A 16541-nucleotide genomic window follows, 5' to 3' on the forward strand; every position below is an offset into this window, starting at 1 on the left:
GACTTTGATTTTAAGTCTCTGACCACCTAGGAGGCTGGGACACCCATAATTATAGAACCATGTACTCGAAGACTTGTTCCTTGCTAGGACTGGATCTTAAAACATCTTTGTAACTTTGCTCACTGTTCCTTTCACCTGAGTTACTCTTCCCACCTTCCTCATTGCTATACAAATCTTAACCATCTTCCACTGCCCAGCCAGATCTACCCTGTCAAATCCCTATGACTTCATCAGTCCTTCCTTGTCTCACTGATCACTTTTAACTACATAGTAGTGGAGGACTGTGGTTTGACTGTGTCCCCTCCAAAATTCACGTTGAAACTTAATTCCCAATGTAACAGTATTAAGAGGTGGGGACTTCAGGAGATGATGAGGCCGTGAGAGCTCCACCCTCATAAATAGATTAGGGCCTTATAAAAGGACTTGAGGAAGTGAGTTCACCCTTTCATCCCTTCTAGCATGTGAGGCAACAGCATTCATCCTTTCTGGAAGATACAGCAACAAGATGCCATCTTGGAAGCAGAGAGCAGTCCTTGCCAGACACTGAACCTGCTGATGCCTTGATCTTGAATTTCCCAGCCTTCAAAACTGGGAGAAATAAATTTCTGTTGTTTATAAATTACCCAGTCTCAGGTATTTTGTTATAGCAGTACAAATGGACTAAGACAAGGGGTGTTATCTGTATGATTTTTTAAAATTGTGGTAGAATACCCATAACATAAAATTTACCACCATGACAATTTCTAAGTATACAATTCAGCAGTGTAAAGTATATTCACGTTTTTGTGCAACTAATCTCTAGGACTTTTTCATCTTATAAAACTGAAACTCTGGCCGGGCGTGGTGGCTCACACCTGTAATCCTAGCACTCTGGGAGGCCGAGGCGGGCGGATCGTTCTGAGCTCAGGAGTTCGAGACCAGCTCTGAGCAAGAGCGAGACCCCATCTCTACCAAAAATAGAAAGAAATTAATTGGACAGCTAAAAATATATATAGAAAAAAATTAGCTGGGCATGGTGGCACATGCCTGTAGTCCCAGCTACTCGGGAGGCTGAGACAGTAGGATTGCTCGAGCCCAGGAGTTTGAGGTTGCTGTGAGCTAGGCTGACTCCGCGGCACTCTAGCCCAGGCAAAAGAGTGAGACTCTGTCTCAAAAAAAAAAAAACTGAAACTCTACACCCATTAAAAAGCTTTGTACTTCCCCCTCTTCCCCCAGCCCCTGGTAACCACCATCCTACTTTCTGTTTCTTTGAGCCTGACTACCCTAGATACCTCATACAAATAGAATCATACAGTAATTTCTCTTTTGTGACTGGCTTACTTCACTTAGCACACTGTCCTCAAGGGCATCCATGCTGTGGTATGTGTCAGAATTTCCTTCCTTTTTCAGGAAGGAATATTATTCCATTGTATGTAAATACCACATTTTGTTTATCCATTCATCCGTCTCTGGGCACTTGGGTTGCTTCCACTTTTTGGTTATGGTGAATAATTACTGCCATAAGCATGGATGTACTATTTCTATTTCTTCTTGAGTATGAACTTAGTGATGATAAAGATTGGGTTTCAACCATTTCTATCATTCTCAAGGTGCCTAATACATGATAGACACTCAAATACCTATCAAGTAAACAAGACAGGACTCCGCTTCAAAGATAAAGTGAAAAACTAATCATCTTCCACACAAAATTGCAAATCGTACAGCAGAAAAATCACAAAGGCACAGGCTTTGCAGTAATAGAATCTTGATTTCTGGCCCTGAATCTGCCTCTTAACTGTTCACATGATTGTAGGCATGTTACTTAAGGTCTCAGGGATTCAGTATCCTCATGTGACTTTGCCACAATTAAATGATCTAACTTATGTAAAGCAGTCAGCACGGTGCATGGCACATCATAAACTAAAAAAAAATTTGCCATGATTATTATTATAAAATTACAGAATGAAAGTAACTTATTGTATATACAAACACGCCATTTTGTTGCCTGGCCATGATAACTTTAAAAGCAAAAAGCATGCAGAATTCTAAGACCAAACAATTTATGGTAGGGAATAGTCAAAACAGAAGGACAGTCTACAGCAATAACAAAGGATCTGGATTGGTATCACTGAATTTGGAATCTTCAGTTATATAGCTGCAGCTCCAAGAGGTAGAAATTTTGTCACTTTAAAGGGATTGCCTTAAATGTTACTAAGGATTTTCTCACTCAGCAAAATAGCCCAGCCAAGATCTTAAGAATGTTTTTTAATTAGGATTACTCAAGGTTTTTTTTTAGTGATCTATTTTGAATTTAATCATTCATGTTTTGAGGCTTTTAGCAAAAAGATGGAAAAATAAATAAATCTTTATTATTATTGCAGACAAAAGTATTTACTTTAATTTCTCTCAAAAGAAATTGAGCTCTCCACCCCAGTTCCAGTTCCTCTAGGCCATGAATTCCTTTTCAGGTTGCTACCCAAATTTTCCAGACCAGAAACATTCTTTCTGAAGTTAGCTCTTAGAAAGCAGAATTCTTGAGGTTTGGAAGGAAAAGCTTATTTAAGTTTCTTTTGTCTCCCGAAACAATTAACATTTGACATAGGAAATTAAAATGGTTCTCTGTGACAAAATCAGAAACTGGGTGTTGCAGGTGGGGGAGAAGGTAAGGGAAAAAAAGAGAAGGTAAGAAGCAGTTGTTCAAATGCTAGGATTGGTCCAAAAACAGCCCAAATGGAAAGTGATCATTCATTACCCCTAGCTTTCCTATGACAATCATGGCTTCACATAAATTTAACACTATACCAAGATGATTTGTTAAATGGATAACTAAATGTGATTTGACATATTTTTGTAAGACTTTGCAATTAGATGAATTTATAAATAAGAGAGAAAATTCTTTGTCAGAACATGAATCCCAATTGTGGATTCAGAACAATACTGTCATCATATGCCACGGGCGTATTTTAATTAGGCTGCCAAATAATGACTAAGAGTTACTACCTGCCTTGCCCATCCCAGGATGCCCACCTGTACTGCAAGCGCTCCCAGGTGACAGGCACCATGCTGAAATCTGAGCCTTGTTTAATCCTCACAACAATGTTGTGCTCTAAGGATTGGCATCCCCTCTCCTTCCATTTTTACCCTTTTATTTGTTAGTAAATTTTAGACTTACAAAAAAAGCTGCAAGAAAATTACCACGAATTTATATATACCTTCACCCAGATTACCCAAATGTTAATATTTTACCACATTTTGTCAGTCTCTCTCTCTTTGTATATAGACAATTGCTTTACCCCTAAATATATAGCATTTCCTAAAAAACAAGGACAGTCCTTGTATTTCCACAGTATAATTATCAAAATCAGGAAATTAACATTGATCCTATACTATTATCTAATCTTAACTCTTATTCAAATTTCGCCAGTTGACTAAATAATGGTCTTTATGGCTAAAGAAAAATACAATTTCTCTGGGGAAAGATCTCATCCAGGATCATATGTTACAATTAATTTGTACGTGTCTTTGGTCTCTTAATCTATTAGAAGAACCATTCCTCAGTCTTTGTCTTTCGTGAACTTTACTGTTTTGAAAAATACAGAAAAAAACATTTTGTAGAATGTTTCTCGATTTGAGTTTATCAGATATTTCCTGAGATAGTTGTGATTAGATCAGGTTATGCATTTTGGGCAGGAATGCCACACAGGTGATGTTGTGCCCTTCTCTGGCATCTATTTGCCTCATCAGTGGTGTTAACTTTGATCACTTAGTAAAAGTGGTGTCTGCCATGTTTCTCCACTGTAACATTACTATTTTTCCCTTTGAAATTAATAACTACTTATAAAGAGATATTTTGAGACTAGACATCCCCGACTTTCAAACTGCATGATCTTGGGCAAGTCACAACTTCTCTGAAGAATCTGAGCCTTGGAGAAGTTGAGACTTGCCCAAGATCACAGAGTTTGTAAATATCAGAACACAATTCAAACTCCAATTTGTAGGCTCCTACACTTGGGATCCTTTTAAGGCATTCCTCTGCCTCATGACTAGCCACCAATGGCTAAAGAAGTCTTGTCTAATGCCCTCATCATGAGTACTGAGGAAACCAACATGAGAACGTCATGACTCATAGAATCCTGGTGGCGCATCCTTTGGTCTTAAGAAACAATGTGGTTCTAAGCCACTCTGTCTCTAGAGCTGCTACTAAAGTGTAAGAAATCCTGAGGCCAGTACTTTACACCCAAGGCCTCCCAGCCTCTGGGTAAGGAAACTGGGAGAGTGATAGAGGAGGAAAAGTCAGGTGGTGCTAAAAAGGAAAAAAATAGAAAATGTATATGCATCAGGACACTAAGCTAAACAAGGAAAACCTGATGTTTGCTGCTACCGTAAGACCACCTCTCCACACCCTGATCCTTCAATTGGCCATCTGAAACTTTTCTTTCTAAGCTACTGTTTCTAATTTTGTTTAATTTTATTTTGTTTTTGGAATAGATATTACATTGATAATACATTTATATGGTTCAAAAATCAGTGTGATATCCCCATAGAATGACTACAATAAAAAATAACAACAGGCCAGGCACGGTGGCTCACGCCTGTAATCCTGGCACTTTGGGAGGCCAAGTCAAGAGGATCACTTGAGACCAGGAGTTCAAGACCAGCCTGGGCAACATAATGAGACCCTGTCTCCACAAAAAAAAAAAAAAAAGAAAGAAAGAAAGAAAGAAAGAAAAAAATTAGCCGGGCATGGTGTAATGCACCTATAGTCCCAACTACTCGGGAGGCTGAGGCAGAAGGATCACTTGACCCCAGGAGTTTGAGGTTGCTGTGAGCTAGGCTGACGGCACAGCACTCTAGCCCTGGCAACAGGGCAAGATTCTGTCTCAAAAAAAAGAAAATGTTCTAATATTGATTCTGTAAAACAGAAACTCAAAGTACCAAAAAAAAAAATTAGCAAAATAAAATTGATTGTGGTGCAGGTTGTACAACTCTAAAAACATATTAAAGACTGCTGAATTATATACTGGTGAATTTCTGGTATATGTGGAATTATATCTCAATAAAGCTATTAAATATCAATATTATATAAAATAAATATTGAAAAATCTCAGTACACACACACACGCACACACACACACACCCTCCTACTATCCACTCCTACCACCCTCTACTAGTAATCGTTTTATTTTTTTATATCCTTCATTTCTTTCTGCAAATTAAAATATATTTTATTACCTACTTCTTTCCTTTTTTCTCTTAATATATACTTGGAGATCTTTCCATATCAGTACTAGAGAATACCTTAATTCTTGTTTGTAGTTTCATTGCCTTCCCTGGTGTGAACAAATCCTTTATTTAACCAGTTCCCTACTGATGCACACCTGGGGTTGTTTCCAATCATTTGCTACTAGCAACAATGATGCAATGATTGTGCTCTTTCTTTTTAACTTGGTTTCAGCAAGTGACATTTTGTTCGTGGACAGCCAGGAGGCAGTGTGGAATAGCAGGAACTACTTTAGAGTTAGAACTAGGTTTGCATCTGCCCACCTCTGCTAACTAGCTATGTGATCCTTGGAAAGTTACTTGTAGTTTCTGAGCCTTCGTTTCCTTGCTTGGAAGGGCAAATTCTCACCTAATTTATCCAGTTGCTTTTAGGGTCAAATAAAATAAGATAGGCTCCTAATGGCTACATTTGGGACAATTTGAGTATCAAAAACCATAGGTTGGGGGGAAAAAGACAAGAAAATTGGTAATGGATTAGAACACACTGGGAGGAAAGAATCAATGAGTCCGAGTGATATTTAAAAGGGGGGGAGGGGTGAAAGCTAATCTATCAGATAATAAATATAGATGGAAAGAGAGAATTAAAAAATCGTTCTTTTATAAATACCAATTGACCTAGACCAGGATTATCAATAGATATTAAAAACCGTTGGATAAAAGTTGTTGAAGAACAGGATATTCAAACAATCTCAAGATATTACCCCACAGATAATATTACTAATTACAAAAGGAAAAGCGTGCTCTTTCAATGGAGAGATCTAGCAATACCCTCTCAACCAAACGATCAAACCTCACATCACCAGTGATGTTACAAACTGACACTGTATGTCACCTGTGATGCAAGGGGAGGGATGAAACATTCCCTATGGGGCATTCTTACCACAAATGTTTAACCTGAGTCTAATAATGAGAAAATCTACAAGATAACAAACTTGGAATCCTCAAAAATTTCAATATCGTAAAAGGCAAGGATATTACTGTGATGGTTAATTTTAGGTGTCAACCTGAGTGGATTAAGGAATACCTAGAAACCTGGTAAAGCATTATTTGGGAGTCTGTCTGTGGGGGTAGTTCCAGAGATCAGCCTGTGAGTCTGAGTGGACTAGGAGGGAAATACCCCCCCATCAATGTGGGTGAGCACCATCCAACCAGTTGGGGGCCTGGCGAGAACAAAAACAGAGAAAAGACGAGTATGTCGAGCTATCTACCGGAGCTGGAATACATCATGCCTCTCCTCGGACAACAACTCCAGCCTCCCTGGCCTTAGACTCAAGCACTTACAACAGTATCCCATGCACACCCGCATTCTCAGGCCTTCAGCCTCTGACTAAGAGTTACCCCATTATCTTCCTTGGTTCTGAGGCCTGCAGACTTGGACCAGCTGCCAGCATTCCAGGGTCTACAGCTTGTAGATGACCCATCATGGGACTTCTCAGCCTCCATAAACATGTGAGCCAATCTCCCTAATAAATCCCCTCTCAACCATCCATCCATCCATCTGTCTATCCTATTGGTGCTATCTCTCTGGGGAACCCTAACTAATACAGGACTATGCTACATTAAAGTAAACTAAAGGACATAAATATCTTTTGTAAGTAATCCTTGATAAGATCCTCAATCAGTAATTTTTTTATAAAGTTATAAAGGACATTGAAGGCTGGGTGCGGTGGCTCACACCTATAATCCTAGTACTCTGGGAGGCCAAGGTGGGAGGATAGCACGAGGTCAGGAGTTCAAGACCAGCCTGAGCAAGAGCAAGATCCTGTCTCTACAAAAAATAGAAAAATTAGCTGGGCATAGGGGCACACGCCTGTAGTGCCAGCTGCTTGGGCAGCAGAGGCAGGAGGATCACTTGAGCCCAGGAGTTTAAAGTTGCAGTGAGCTAGGCTGACGCCACTGCTCTGTAGCTAGCGCTACAAAACAAGACTCTGTCTCCTCCAAAAAAAAAAAAAAAAAAAGGACATTGGATGGACACATCTGAAAAATTTATTATTTCAATGTGATGGTGTTGTGGTTACATGAGAGAATGTCCTTGTTTTTAGGGGATACATGTTTAAGTGCCTAGAGATAAAATATGGTGACAAGTGATATATGCAACTTACTTTCAAGTGGTTTAGAAAAAAAACAATGTCTATGTGTGTGTACATGCAGAAAGACAAAAGCAAATTAACCCAGATAAAAGATGCATGATGTGTTCACCGTGCTATTTTTTTTTTAAAGACAGGGTCTCACTCTGTTGCCCAGGCTGGTTTCTAACTTCTGGGCTCATGCAATCTTCCTGCCTCGGCCTCTTGAGCAGCTGGGACTACATGTGCACTCCACTGCACCCAGCTTTCCTATACTATTTTTGCAACTGTACTATAAGTTTGAAATTTTTCATAATAAGTTAAGGAAAAAACCAAGTAAAACATATAAACCACTCGGTTGGTCTGTGCTATGACAGTTCACATTATGGCTTCAGTGAACTCAATAGGTCTACAGAAAACTCCTCCCGCCGCCCGTCCCGGCCCCATGCCTAAAGGTAATGTGAACCTCATGAAAGCCAGTTCTGCCTTCATGAAGCTTATACTTTCAATTAGAAGGCAAGGCAAAACCAGGAAGCAGCTAGAGAAGCAGCGTAGTTTTGGTTCCAGAAGACTTAGGGTCTACATCTGTTTTTTTTTTTTTTTTTTTTTTTGGCTAGGTAACATCAAAAAACAAAACAAGTTACTTAACCTTACTAAGAATTGTTTCCTGATTTCTATGTAAAAAATGGGACTAAAATCTATTGCCTAGAATTGAGAGAATGAGACAGTATACACAGAACACCTTTGTACGGCATCTTTCACTAAAGATCCTCATTAAAAAATATTAGTGTCCTAGAATAAAGGTGGTGAAGAAGGAAAGCTCCTGGTTGGTTCCACCTTCATTTCCCTATCAGAATACCCAGCACAGGACCTTGCATTTAGCACACAAACATTGGCTGAAGAAGTATCAATAACAATAAGACATTATAAGATAGAATTTCTTAAAAAAGTCTTTCAGCTTACAAATGCCATTGGAATTAAAGGAAAGATTAGTAATGGACTGGCTCAGTCAAAGATAGCAGCACTTCAACAGCACATATTTATGTGCACATAAATTTGCCAAAGCCCTTTTATACACATAATCTAATTTAAGCCTCACAATAATCCCCATTTTATAGATAAAGAAACTGAGGCTTAAAAAGATAAGTTGTCCATGTAGCAAACAGCTCAAATTTTTTGTTTGCTCCAACCAGCCACAATGCTGAAAAAGTGAAAATAATTCGTGGCTTGTGATCCTCACAATCTCTTCCCCATGGTCCCTGTTAGGGCAGAGTGAGTCACTGACGGCCACTTTTAAGCTCACACCTGCTTTGCTACAGAAAAATACCAAAATCTTCCCTATGATTGCTTCTACTGAAATACAGAAAAATGAACACTCATGCCTTTTAACAACCTGCTTCAGATATTTTAAAAGTAGGGCTTAAATTCCCTCTTTCCAATGTGGTTGTATGACTGAGAAGTGGAGGAATAAGCAGAAGAGATTATTTTCATCTCAAGGTTGATGGTGTCCACATTTTAGTGAAGTTAACCATAACTCAAAAATAAAAGTTTCCTGCAGAATTCTCTGGGGAAAACGCTTGACTGCTTTATTGTTTCAGTTCACTTTTTAAACACTGTACTGTGTTGCAGGCAGAGATAATGTATTTTATTTCTATCTTCCAGAGGTTTTCACGTTATTTACACATCAACTTTTATTACAGCCATCACAAAAACCAGCAGAAATTCTGTAATTCCATTTTTGCACACATTCTGTCCACCTTTCACAACTTCCTCCACTCAGTAAAAGAGTTTAGCCCATATGGCTATTGAACTCAGCAAAAGTACATTGAACTCAGAAATACCACTTTAAAACTGCTGATAAGAACTTAAATCAGGGGCAATTAAAGGGAAACTATTAGTGCACTTTGACTCAGCATTTCTACCCTTTGAAAAGTATCCTATAGAAATATTTCCACAAGTCTACAAGAAAATGATACACACTCAAAGGCTCACTGTAGCAGTTTCCAACAACCATTAAAACAGGTTAGTTGGAGCAATACGCAAATACATGGGGGAAATACCCAAAATATATTAAGCAAAAAAGAACATTTCTCACCATTATGTATGTTAGCAAAATAAAAAACAAAACACACATACACACACACACACAAAGAAAGAGAACAAGCAGAATTATATGTATTGTAATAATGTTAGTATATGTACAGGTAAAAATGACAGAATAAACATCAAAATCTGACAGCTGATTATCTTTGTGGGGTGCAATTCAAGAGGACTTTCCCTATGTGGTCCACTGTGGTTTTCTGTAATAAATATTTTTTTTTTCTTTTTTAGCTACACCTGCTAGAATGGGATATAAACAAATTTTATTAATTTTATATTAGTTCTAGGATCAAAAAACAAATTAAAATATATATTTATGTGCCCTTTGCCATCCTTTCCTCTTCAGTTTGGGAACATCTAATGCTCCACCTACATTTACTACCTCTAGTAATGTCAAGGATAGAGTGCCAGCTGTAGAAGTTCGCACTTTCATAGAATGATAGGATTATGTTTTAAAAAGCCATAAAAGCTTACTTACAATATCCCAACAAATGGTATCCAAGACCATAGGCTAATTAAGTACTTGCAGGGATCAAAAAAATCACTGCCTTCTGAAGCAGCCCTTGAAGTCTTCCAGCTTTGCTATGACATTCCTGAAGACAACATTGAGGAATGCCAACTGATCTATACACCAATATCTACAACATGTCAAGTTAAATGGATGGAATCACTATCACATCCAATAAAACTAACATTGTTACTGATTATCTAATGGGTAGCTCCCATTCAAATCTCCCCAATCGTCCCCAAAACGTCCTTTATAGCTTTTTTTTTAAGTCCAGGATATAATCAAGGACAATATGTTCTGTTTAGTTGTCATTGTTCTTTAGTAATGTAGATCAGTCCCCTACGTCTTTTTTTTGTTTTGTCGTTCATGACATTGACATTTTCTAAGATCACAGGCCAGCTTTTTTGCAGTATGTCCCACAATCTGGATTTGTCTGATTATTTGCTCATGATTAGATTTAAGTTAAGCATTTCTGGCGAAAATTCTACATTGATGATATTGTGTACTTCCCATTAAATCAGGTTGTCTCATTACAATCAGTTATCTTTCTCTTTATTTTGTCACTGTGGATACTAAACAAGCATCACCCATTAAATAAAATGTTAAAAACAATAAATAAATATAATGTTAAAAACAGCTACCATGAGTACCAGCTATACCAAGCATAGTATCAGACATTTAAAATACATTATCTCATTTAAAAGATAATCTTGCAAAGAAACAGAGGTTCAAACAGGTTAAGTAATTTGCCCAAGGACATACACATAGTGGTAGAAAAATGTGTGCATGTACATATTAACTTCAGCACATAAACACACACACAATTTAACATATGATCACAGGGGTTCATGGTCTTTCCAGATCTTCCAGGGATGAAGTAAGAACTGCTATGTTAGATTAATCTTGAGGATGCCTACCTGGTTTTCAAGGGTTGGATTCCTATGAGGAAGAAACTGAAAATAAAGTATTTGTGATCTATATAAAATTCCCTATATTCTTATTTGGAGATAGATCTCATTCCACTTATAGCCCGAAAACAGGGCAATGAGGTTTCCTAAATTCCTAAATTATTAAAACATTCTGATGTTTTGTCTGTCTTGTTTGTTTCCTATTCTGCAACAAAATAAAAGACAATGTAGAGAATTTTTCTTAAAGCTAAATATGTTGTTATGAGATAAAAGTGAGAAGTTTCCTTCAGAGTGGAGGAGGAACAAAAAATAAAAAAAATTAAATAAAATTTAAAAGTAAGAGGAGAGATTTTTAATTTACTACAGAAAAATAACTATTGCCCACAGCTCAACCAATTTTATTTATTGATTTAGGGAACTCTATGCAATTAGAATAACTTTTTGAGAAACTAACTTTAATCAAGGAAGTTCAGCCGAAAAAGAAACCAGATCTGAAATATTTCTGAATTTCCCTAAAAGACATCCACAAAACATTTCAAAGGCTGCATGTCTCAGGAAATAATGGGTTTGCTAAGAAGCATTTTACATTTGACGTTTGTATTATTACTAGCTGTCCTCTTTCAATGTGTTGATATTTCCCGCTTTTGAATGGGCCCTTAGTGACTTAGGTGGGTCCACTCAGTCGACATTCACAGAGTCTCTAATTTGCAAGACACTCTATTGGGTACCTGGGAACAGAGTGTAGAGAGCTTTTTCTTGCCTTCATGTCTAGGGTCACAGGTCACCCGCCACTTTGTGGACATGGCCTCCACCACGGGAAGAACAAATGCCTCCCTTGGGGCTGTGCTCTCCTAGTATTGCCAAAGTACCTCTCCGATTATGATTATTTATGTTTGTCTCCCTCACCTGAGTGAATTCCTCCAAAGCAAACACTATCTTATTCAATGCTGTTTTCTTAGCATAGTGCACGTGTAGCTGGGGATCAGTATAAATTATCAATATAAAGTGAATACATTTTACAAATGAGGAAACTAAAGCTCAGAAAAAGAATGCAATGTGTCCAACATCATACAGCTAATAAATAAGCAGTACCCAGCCTTAGAAAGCCCCATCTAGAGATCTCTTCTACTCCACCACGCCACATCCTACACATGGACAGGAAGAGTGAGAGAAAGATCTTAGAGTTTCCCAGGAACCTCAAACTCGATACATCCAAAAATCTTCCCTTCTTGAAAACACAAAAAAAATCTGCTCCCTGTTCAGTGTCCCCTTTCTCTGTAAATGTCATCATCCCCAGTTGCTCAAGAAAAAACTCAAGTCATTCTTGATTCCCTTCTCTCCCAATCCCCACATTCAATCAGTCAACAAATCTTATCAATTATAATTTTCAAACTTAGTGTCTCTCCACTCTCCTCCCTTCTCTCCAAACCTTCTGTCACCATCCTAGATCTAAGCACCACCATCCCTCATGTAGACTACAAAAATTACTTGCTACTTGGTCTCCACACATTCACTCTGGCCAAGCCTTTCCTCCAATCTTTTCTCCACTTAATAGCCAGGGTGATGTTTTCAATATAATTCTACATATGTCATTATTCTAGCTAAATAAAGCCCTTACTAGGTTCCCACTGCCCTCAGGATAAAGACCAAAATTCACCTGTAGCACAGAAAACTACCCAATCTCTAACCTCTACCCACCTCTCCAGCCTCATTCTTCTTCATTCTGGTCTCAGTCCCCTTGCACTGCCTCTGCATACTGACTAACCTCCTTTCAAATCCTCATACTAACCACTCTTCTTTTTGTACTTGAACATGCAGTTCCCTTTGCCAGAAACCCACTTTGTTCCACTCTAAGCATCTCCTAGTAACCCTAAATTACTACTTCCACTCACTTTCCAAATCTCTTGAAATGTCATCTTCCTATGGAGACCTTCTCTGACTCCTCCAGACAAGGGGAGACTACCACATTAAGCACCTCTATCCCATCTTATAGTACATCACCCTTTGGAAGCGGCATTCATCACACTTGCAATTGTTCATTGAGCATTCCCCCTATTAGAGTATAAGCTCCACAACGGCAGGGGAAGCACTTCTTTTCACTGATGTATCCATAGTGCTTAGCACACAGTAGCTGCTCAATTAATATTAGCTGTCAGAATGATAGGCTAGGGCCAGAATATAGAGGGCTATAACATCAGGCCAACTCAACCAAGGGGCAAAGATCACTATCCCTTTGTAAATATGAGGCAGAAGTAAATGCATAGTTATTCAAGGTCGTAGAGACAGCAGTGACGAGGCCAAATCTGACTTTCCATTCAGCTCATTTCTCCTCTCTAGAACACTAAAAAACCTCAGTGGGTGAGGAAGCATGTCAGAAGAAGAAAATTAAGAATGAGAATGTGGTACAAGAGAGGTCTAGGATGACAGCTTCTAAATCTGCCTGTCACATTGGCTGCCTCCAGATGGACATCAGTCAGACTTTCCACACCTAGAGAAGCACTGCTGTTAAGCAAACAAACATAACCACTACCACACCCTTCTCCTTTAGAGAGGAGTATATTTGCTTCATGACTTGTGACATAGAAAAAAATAATAAAAATTTAAAAATTAAAAAAAAGAGAGGGGAGCTAGGGCACGGTGGCTCATATCTGTAATCCCAGCACTTTAAGAGACTGAGGTGGGAGGATTGCATGAGGCCAGGAGTTCAAGACCAGCCTGGGCAACATAGCAAGAACCTATCTCTACAAAAAACAAGAAACAAAACAAAACAAAAAAAGATAGGGGTATAAAATAATAAACTTCTTTCTTCCACAAAGGAGAAGCGATGACAGGAGGGAAAGCTGCCTTCAAAGTACCTTCAAAACAACAGCAGCAGCAACAACAACAACAAATGGGTAGTCTGGCTACCTGGATTGCTCCTCAGCAACCAGCAGGGAACAGAAGGAGGAGAAGGGAAAAGACAGCCTTCCCACCATGACTAGAGCAGGGATGCAGAAAAAAAAAATGTATTAAATGAGGCAGAAGCCATTTGAAGACTACTTATTCCCTGGAAATTATGAGAACATTTCATGTAAAGCATTTAAAATCCTTGCTAACCCATTGGCAGTTCTCAATACAGGTGCCAAAGAAAGGAAAAGTGGCATGCGCCCAACTCCAATATTTCATCATTTCATTGTCCACGTGCTGCTGGGGCTAAATTATGTCTGTCGCAGAGATCATAAACCAGGCAAAGGGGTCAAGCTCGTTGCGGTTCATCCTGCCAAGCACAGACTGCAAGAAAAAGAAAATGCAAAGAAAGGATCTTCAAAGACTCTGAATAAATATTCACACAGTACATCCACTCTGGAGTTCCCGGGCAAGGTGGAAAAGGAGCAGGGAGGGTGTTCGCAGACTGGAAAGAGATGTGGTATGCTGGTGATAAGGGGGAGATTTTGAAACAGAAGGAAAATGTAAACTGCAAATGGAGAGACAGCGAAAGAAATAGAAAATTTCAAGAGACATGGGTGGGGTGGGGGGAAAGTACAGGAGAGAAAGGAAAGTACAGGAGAGAAGGGTAGGTGTCTGGAAGAGCAGCAAGTAAGCAAAAGAGAGACACAGGGAGAGGCAAAGGCAAATAGTTGATCTTTTCCCAAATCTGAAAGCTACTAATTGCATCCTAATAAATCACTCTTACCACAAAGCCCATACAATGGACTGTCCTTTGCATTCAGTAACACGAGTCAATATAACAAAGTAGCATCCAGCTACAACTTTGGAAACCTAAGGGTTTGAATTAAAAATAAACAAAATTGCTTCAGCAGCAGAAGACAGCTAGGAAAGACTTTCTCCCAGTGCCTGACTCAGCTATGAAAAGGTTTAATATTTTAGAGTTAAGCAAATACTCTGGCATGTCTCCTTTTTTTGACATTCCAAGAGGGGGTGTGGCTGACCCCAGGTCCATCCATTTCCAAGGTTATAGATCTCTCAGCTAAGACTGGCCCCATCTGTTCTGTAGCCAGCAGCTGTTTATCTCAAAGTAACATATTTATTGCACTAATCATCCCTATAACTGGTACAAGGGCACATCATACAAGTCAGAATTCTTTCTGTCCTGTTAAATGTCAGTTCATTTAAAAACAAGCATCAGCAACAATAACAAAACAGCACTACTATGCTCCTTGGTTTTTCTGGAGAGAATCACTTTTCCATGGGCATCTTTCAGTAATGGCAAATGAAGGTTAACAGCGCTTCTAACTTTGCCTTTCTCTAATGTGTTAAAATGAACCAGGTTTCCCTCATCGATCCCTTCTCCAAACCGTTATTTTAGAGTGGTGACTGTGCCTCAGGAAACGGCAGCTCATTATGGTACCATTGTCAGTGGCAAGGAGCCTATTGCAATGTAATTTAAAACACACAAGCACAAATCTGTCCACTCCACTTCCAAACAATTCCGAATCTTGCAGTCAGAAAAACTGAAAACACTCAACAAAAATGCTGTTTCCAGCAGCCTAAGAGAACCTTCCCCAGACACGTGTAATGTTTCTGACTGGCACGGAGTGCACCATTAAAGGACACTGTCACCTCAAATCACCAGAAAAGGCGAGACAAACGACATAGACATACACACACGAAATAAAGCCCCCACAAAGCTTAAGCTACTCAGAAGAAGCACGTTCATCTTAAAAATGAATAATGTGTGCTCGTCCAAACGACATAGAAATGTTCTAAAGTAGTGCGACCACATTAAATCACTGTCTCCATTTCTCCCCACGCATCACCCCTTCCCACTCAAACCTCAGCACTCGGGCCGTATGTGACAGGACCGCATTCTCCCCACCTCTGCCTCTGATTTTCCAAGAGCACTTCCCAACATCCTTCCCAGCCCAGCCCCCTCTCCCAGCCTCAAAAAGGTTGAAGGGAGTTGTGACTAGGGAATTGGCAGGCACCGGTCCTCTGGCGGGGGAAGGTTGCTGGAGTTGTTCTTTGCAGTGACCCAAATTGCACAGAGCTTTTCCTTAGCAGCGCCTGTGAACACCTCCCCGATCCCGCCCCCACCCCCATCTTCCCAAAAGAAAGCCTTGAGAACTAAGCGGGAGGAATAAGTTGGTGGAACCATTTGAATAAATCACTTCAACTCACCTGGTTTGGGATTTTTCTCCCCACCCCAGGCATAAACAGAAATGATGTGCGAATGAGTCACGCACGCAAGGGAATGTGCTGCGATGTCCTAAGTCCAAGGGCTAGAGTCAGTCCTTGCCCTGGTGCTGCTGCTACTCTTAGCTCAGCTGGAGCGAGCGGCAATCGCAAACCTAGCAGCAGCAGGGGGGTGGAGAGACTGTAGCACAATGAATGCAGTGGAGTTTTTGCAATGACATCATCCCTCTGCCCAAAGCACCCCAATAGGCATGCTCAGGAGCGGTGTGTTCTGGGAATTGTAGTCTTCTTACGTCCTGGCGGGACACCGAGGGTACTGCTGGAACTACAATGCCCAAAATGCACCAAGGTTGGACGCGCCCAGAGCGAAGGAGCGCAGGGAACTCGGTCGCCATGTTGAGAGTGGTGGGGCGATTCTGCGGAGCCAGGCTGAGGTTTCAGGCTGCGCGGGAGTCGAGTGGTTGTGCAGTGGGGACGGTGAGGTGGAGGGCGAGCTGATCGAGAGCTTCGGCCATGAACGTGGGAATCAGGGGGTGGAGGCTGCACTAGGGACTGATGTAGCGTGGG

General features: G+C 39.9%; 1 protein-coding gene across 2 annotated transcripts in view; it reads right to left on the reverse strand.

Moving 5' to 3' along the window:
- Positions 1-16140, reverse strand: part of RAB30 (RAB30, member RAS oncogene family) — a 75624-nt gene extending 59484 nt beyond the window's left edge. Inside the window, exon 1 of one of the 2 annotated variants that reach the window (XM_012641801.1) lies at positions 15960-16140. The gene's annotated coding sequence lies outside the window, so the exon portion shown is untranslated. The remainder of the gene's footprint in view (positions 1-15959) is intronic. The other variant, XM_012641799.1, reaches the window with a different exon arrangement.
- Positions 16141-16541: the final 401 nt, after the last annotated feature.

This window comes from Propithecus coquereli, unplaced genomic scaffold (assembly GCF_000956105.1).
Source record: "Propithecus coquereli isolate 6110/MARCELLA unplaced genomic scaffold, Pcoq_1.0 Scaffold170, whole genome shotgun sequence".
NCBI lineage: Eukaryota > Metazoa > Chordata > Mammalia > Primates > Indriidae > Propithecus > Propithecus coquereli.